At 37.1% G+C, this 7,205-nt stretch overlaps 1 pseudogene; it reads left to right on the top strand.

The window, feature by feature from the left end:
- The first annotated feature begins 5,312 nt into the window (after positions 1-5,312).
- On the top strand, positions 5,313-6,706 carry LOC110590827 (annotated as a pseudogene).
- The last annotated feature ends 499 nt before the right edge of the window (positions 6,707-7,205 follow it).

Consider the following 7,205-nt stretch of genomic DNA (forward strand, 5'->3'; position numbering starts at 1 on the left):
TATGATGGGTGAGTGATGATAGGGACTGCGAAGTGGGAGAAATCAGATGATCATTCATAGAGAAAATTGGTGAGAATAAAGAAAAGATATAATTTATAAATATCTGGAAAGGCAAAAAATGAGGGGTTGGAAGTATGAAGAAGCAAAAGATTTTAGTTAAAGTACCTCCCCAAAACATATATATTAATTACAAGAAAAAAGGCAAACTTTATGAAGAAATTAGCAGATGCCACTTTAACCAAGTGATCAAGGTTCACATTAGCATTGAGACAAATCAGCATCATATGTATAGTACAAAATAACTGGCCTATATCTTCAAAAATGTCAGGAAAAAAAGCAGCACTAAAAAAAATTATACAAGATTAAAGGAGACTAAGGAGATATGACTGGATGACTGATGGAAACAATGTATGATCCAGGATTTTCTTTTGTTATAAAGATCATAATTGAGACAACTGGCAAAATCTGAAATACTATTATTTGTCTATGATAATTTCATGGTTTTTATTATTTACCTCAATTATGCAAGATGATGCACATGTTTTTATTAAGAACACACTGAAGATTTAGGGGTCAAGGACATCATGTATGCAACTTAGTCTCAATTTATACATAAGTAATGTACTTGGAGAGAAAGAGAAAATTGAAGCAAACATGGTAAAATGTTAAAATTTGGGTGATCTGTGTATTAAAAAAATCCTTTGTATTATTATAGAAATTTTTTGTAAGTCTAAAAATATGTCATAGTAGAAATTTTAAAAAGGTCTATTTACTAGGCAATTTTTCAAAGCGGGTACTCAGTCATAGGGAAGACAAAGGTTTATTTACCAAAAGTAGGAAGAAAGTCAAGTCTCAAGAACAAAGAGTCTTTTTATTGATAGAAACATAATTAGAATTCATTTAAGCAAACAAAAGCAACAAAAGCTTTTGAGGGATACTAGGGAAAAAAAAAAAAAAAAAACAAGAACAAAATCAATGGAAAGGCTGCAGAAACCAGGGATGTTCTGGTAATCTCAGTGCCTAAAGCCAGCAGATGTTTCTCAAACCCTCAGCTTGTCCCTGAGCATTTGTAGCTTATCTAAGACAAATTTCTCCTTTCATTATATGTATCTATCCCAGAGACAGACACTGATTTACTTGGCATTGGTCATTCGTTGGACCAATAATATTAGATGGGAAGTGATGATTAACAATCCATGTCACATACCCAACCCTGAGGGTGGCGTGTTGGAGGTATTACTACTGTGCAGTACTGTGATTGGTAGCTCTACCAATCATATCGCTACACTGGGTGAAGGAGCAATTCCCTAAAGGCTAGGAGTGAGGTAAACATTATAGTGTTACAAGTATTATGGTTTCAGTGAGAATTTATCCCAACCCCACATTCAAGAGTGGGACCTAATTTTTCCAACCTAATGCATTAGATAGCATGCCTTGCCAAAAAAAAAAAAAAAAAAAATGTGGTAGGATTAACAGGTCATAAAATCAGAGCCAATATGGTAAAATGGAAATGCTTCTGAGGCTTTGAGGATTCTGGCAATACTCTCCACCACTGAACTTGAACCTCAAAGATTATAACTGAAGCTGTGTCTTGCCACCACATCTAGCCCAAGAGTAAAACCAAGGTACTGATGAGAGGTGAGCATGAGACGAAGAAAAACTGGATCTTGATTATGTTCGATATCAATGAGACCATACTTGAAGCCAATTCTACCCCTAAAGTTTTTACTTGGAAGAGCCAATAAACTTCTTTGCTTATATCCATTTGGATTTGGTTTTCTGTCACTTGTATCAGAAATATCCTGATACACACACACACACACACACACATATCAATGAAGCATTTTCACCACTATAATTGAAAAACAGGATAAAGTGGTGCCTCCTGGGTGGCTCAGTTGGTTGAGTGTTTCACTCTTGGTTTTGGCTCAGGGTCGTGGAATCGAGACCTGCCTCAGGTTCTTGCTCAGCAGGAGTCTGCTTGGGATTCTTCTCTCCCTCTCCCTTTGCCCCTCTCCCTGCTCATGTGTGCATGCTCTCTCTCTCCCAAATAAATAAATACAATTAGAAAAAGAAAAAGAAAAACTAGATCAAGTCAAAATCAAAAGTAAGCTTACCCTAATGGTGAATCAATGTAACTTAATTGTTCTTTAGATCCCCTTGACAGGTCAAGATTGATCTTAGTGTCTAGGGTGGGGCCATTTTCATAAGCAAAGAGGAAAAAGCAGAAGAGCTTTAATAACAGGGACTCAAACATGTGATAGCAATTATTTCAACTTGATAACTGAAAAACTACTGCATTCCTAAATTTATATGAACCAAATAAACTTATATAGAAGCTTCCCAAGAGATGTATACTTTTCTTAACCTATTAGCACCCATCAATTAGTACAAGAATTCAAATCAGGTCTCAAGAAGTACATTAATTCATAAAGCTCAAAATTTATCTTCCTTTCCATCATCTTAATACCATCCAAACTAATGATTTAAACAGTTACCAGATATTGGTCATTCACTGATTTCAAGGCTTAATAATAAAATCTTTGGGTCACCTAAATATGTAAAGCAAATATTAACAAAACTAAACGAAGAAATAGATAGCAAAACAATAAAAGTAGGGGACTATAATACCCCCTTACATCAATGGATAGATCATAGAGATAGAAAATCATTAAGGAAACATTGGCCTTAAATGACATATTAGGCCACATGGACTTAAAAGATACATACAGAACATTCTATCCAAAAGCAATGAATACACATTCTTTTCAAGTGCACATGGAATACTCTCCAGGATAGATCATATGTTAGGCTACAAAACAACTGTTAACAAATTTAAGAAGATTTAAATCATATCAACATTTTTCCAACCATAATGATATGAAACTAGAAATCAATAACAAAAAGAAAACTGGAAAATTCAAGAATATGTGGAGATTAAACATCATATAACTGAACAACCAATCAGTCAATAAAGAAATCAAAAGAGAAAAGGTACCTTGACACAAATGAAAATACAGTATACTAAAATTTATGGAATGCAACAAAAGCAGTTCTAAGAGGGAAGTTCATAGTGACAAATGCCTACTCTCAGGAAACAAGAAAAATCTCAAACAACCTAACTTACACCTCAAGAAAATACAAAAAGAAGACCAACGCCGAAAGTTAGTAGAAGGAAATAAAGATCAGAACAGAAATGAATGAAATAGGGACTAAAAAGATAATAGAAAAGATAGTGAAACCAAGAGCTCATACTTCGAAAAGATATACAAAATTAACAAACTTTTAGCTAGACTTACCAAAAAGAAAAAGAGAAAATTCAAAATCTGAAAGAGGAGACTTACAACTGATACCACAGAAACACAAAGGATTATAAGAGACTACTATGAACAATTATATGCCAACAAATTGAGCAATCTAGAAGAAATAAATTTCTAGAAAAATAAAACCCTTTAAGACCAAACATGAAGGAATAGAAAATCTAACAGATCAATTACCAGTAAGGAGATTGGATCTTAATGAAAAACTTCCCAACAAACAAAAGCCCAGAACCAAAAGGCTCCACTGGTGAATTCTACCAAACATTCAAAGACAAATTAACACTACACTTCCTTCTTAAACTCTTCCAAGCAAATAGAAAAGAAGGAAACACTTCCAAACTTATTTTATAAGGCTAGCATTACCTTGATAACAAAACCAGGCAAGGACACTACAAGAAAAGAAAATTATGGGCCAATATCCTTGATGAACATAGATGCAAAAATCTTCAACAAAATATTCACAAATCTAAGTCAATGATACATTAAGAGGATCATACACCATGATCAAGTGGGATTTTTTTCCTGGCATGCAAGGATGGTTTAACATGTATAAATCAAACCAACATGATATACCACATTAACAAAATGAAAAATAAAAATTGCATGATCATCTTAAGAAATAAAAAAAAAGTACCAGACAAAATTCAACATCTGTTCATGATAAAAAAAACTCTCAACAAAGTGTGCATAAAGGGAATATATTTCAACATAATAAAGACAAGTTCACAGCTAACATCATACTCAATATCAAAAAGCCGAAAGCTTTTTCTCAAATTCAGGAACAAGACAAGGACACCCATACTCACCATTTTTATTCAACATAGTACTGCAAATCCCAGCCAGAGCAATCAGGCAAGAAAGAAACAAATATCCAAATGGGAAAGGAAAAAATTAGATCTGTCTCTATTTGCAGATGATGTGATAGTATATATAAAAATAATAATAAAGACTCCACCAAAAAAACTGTTAGAATACATGAATTCAGTAAAGCTGCAGAATACAAAAGCAATATACAGAAATCTGTTGCATTTTTAAACACTAACGACAAATTATCAAGAAGATAAACTTAAAAAAAATCTCACTCACAGGGCGCCTGGGTGGCTCAGTTGGTTAAGCGACTGCCTTCGGCTCAGGTCATGATCCTGGAGTCCCGGGATCGAGTCCCACGTCGGGCTCCCTGCTCAGCAGGCGGTCTGCTTCTCCCTCTGCCCTCTTCCCTCTCGTGCTCTCTGTCTCTCATTCTCTCTCTCTCAAATAAATAAATAAAATCTTTAAAAAAAAAAATCTCACTTACAGTTGCATCAGAAGAATAAAATACCTAGGAATAAATTTAACCAAAGAAGTAAAAAACTTGATACACTGAAAACTATGACACTGATCAAAAAAAAATCAAGATGACACAAATAAATTGAATGATAACCCATGCTTATGGACTGGAAGAATATTGTTAAAATGTTCATACTACCCAAGGCAATCTACAGATTCAATGCAATCCCTATCAAAAATCCCAATGGCATTTTTCATAGAAATACAACAAACAATCCTAAAATTTGTTTGGAACCATGAAGGACCCTGAATAGCCAGTGCAATCTTGAGGAAGAGGAACACAGCTGGAGGCATCATAATTCCTGATTTCAAATAGTAATCAAATTCAATAGTAATCAAAACAGTATGGTATCAGCACAAAAACAGACACATAGATCAATAGAACAGAATAGACAGCCTAAAAATAAGCCTACACATATATGGTCAATTATTTATGACAAAAGGGGCCAAGAATATATGATGGAGAAAGGACAGTCTCTTCAATATATGGTGCTGGGAAAACTAGACTGCCACATGCAAAAGAGTGAAACTGGACCACTATCTTGCACCATCCACAAAAATTAACTCAAAATGGATTGAAGACTTGAAAATAAGACATGAGCTTTTTTGCAACAGGTCCCCACCAGAACACAGGTGTCACAAAAACCCCACTCAACCTAAACCAAAATGGGAAAGGAAAAGACTCACATCAACATCGTCATTATTGGACATGTAGATTCAGGCAAATCTACCACTACTGGTCATCTGATCTACAAATGCGGTGGGATGGACAAAAGAACTATCGAAAAATTTGAGAAGGAGGCTGCTGAGATGGGAAAGGGCTCCTTCAAGTACGCTGGGTCTTAGATAAACTGAAAGCTGAATGTGAACATGGTATCACCACTGATAACTCCCTGTGGAAATTCGAGACCAGCAAGTATTATGTGACCATCACTGATGCCCAGGACACAGAGACTTTATCAAAAACATGATTGCAGGCACATCTCAGGCTGACTGTGCTGTCCTGATTGTTGCTGCTGGTGTTGGGGAATTTGAACCAGGTATCTCCAAGAATGGGCAGACCTATAAGCATGCCCTTCTGGCTTACACACTGGGTGTAAATCAACTAATTGTTGGTGTTAACAAAATGGATTCCACTGAGCCACCCTACAGCCAGAAGAGATACGAGGAAATCATTACGGAAGTCAGCACCTACATTAAGAAAATTGGCTACAACACCAACACAGTAGCATTTGTGCCAATTTCTGTTTGGAATGGTGACAACATGCTGGAACCAAGTGCTAACATGCCTTGGTTCAAGGGGTGGAAAGTCACCCGTAAAGATGGGAATGCCACTGAAACCACACTGCTTGAAGCTCTGGATTGCATTCTTCCACCAGCTCGTCCAACTGACAAGCCCTTGCGTCTGCCTCTCCAGGATGTCTACAAAATTGGTGGTATTGGTACTGCCCTGTGGGCCAAGTGGAGACTGGTGTTCTTAAACCTGGCATGGTGGTCACCTTTGCTCCAGTCAATGTTACAAGTGAAGTAAAGTCTGTTGAAATGCACCATGAAGCTTTGAGTGAGGCTCTTCCTGGGGACAATGTGGGCTTCAATGTCAAGAACGTATCTGTCAAAGATGCTCATCGTGGCAATGTGGCTGGTGACAGCAAAAATGACCCACCAATGGAAGCAGCTGGCTTCACGGCTCAGGTGATTATCCTGAACCATCCAGGCCAAATCAGTGCTGGATATGCACTTGTGCTGGATTGTCACACAGCTCACATTGCTTGCAAGTTTGCTGAGCTGAAGGAGAAGATAGATCGTCGTTCTGGAAAAAAGCTGGAAGATGGTCCCAAGTTCTTGAAATCTGGTGATGCTGCCATTGTTGATATGGTTCCTGGCAAGCCTATGTGTGTTGAGAGCTTCTCTGACTATCCTCCTCTGGGCTATTTTGCTGCTCCTGATATGACACAGACGGTTGCTGTGGGTGTCATCAAAGCAATGGACAAGAAGGCAGCTGGAGGTGGCAAGGTCACCAAGTCTGCCCAGAAAGCTCAGAAGGCTAAATGAATATTATCCCCAGTACCAGCCACCCCAGTCTTAATCAGTGGTGGAAGAACGATCTCAGAACTGTTTGTGTCAATTGGCCATTTAAGTTTAATAGTAAAAGACTGGTTAATGATAACAATGCATCGTAAAACCTTCAGAAGGAAAGGAGAATGTTTTGTGGACCATTTGTTTTTTTGTGTGTGTGTGTGGCAGTTTTAAGTTATTAGTGTTTTTTTTTTTTTTTAAGATTTATTTATTTATTTTGACAGAGAGAGAGGGAACACAAGCAGGGGGAGTGGGAGAGGGAGAAGCAGGCTTCCCACTGAGCAGGAAGCCCGATGCAGGGCTCGATCCCAGGACCCTGGGATCATGACCTGAGCCAAAGGCAGATGCTTAACGACTGAGCCACCCAGGTGCCCCTTAAGTTATTAGTTTTTAAAATCAGTACTTTTTAATGGAAACAACTTGACCAAAAATCTGTCACAGAATTTTGAGACCCATTAAAACAAAAGTTTAATGAGAAAAAAA

The sequence above is a fragment of the Neomonachus schauinslandi genome, chromosome 2, assembly GCF_002201575.2.
Source record: "Neomonachus schauinslandi chromosome 2, ASM220157v2, whole genome shotgun sequence".
Lineage (NCBI taxonomy): Eukaryota > Metazoa > Chordata > Mammalia > Carnivora > Phocidae > Neomonachus > Neomonachus schauinslandi.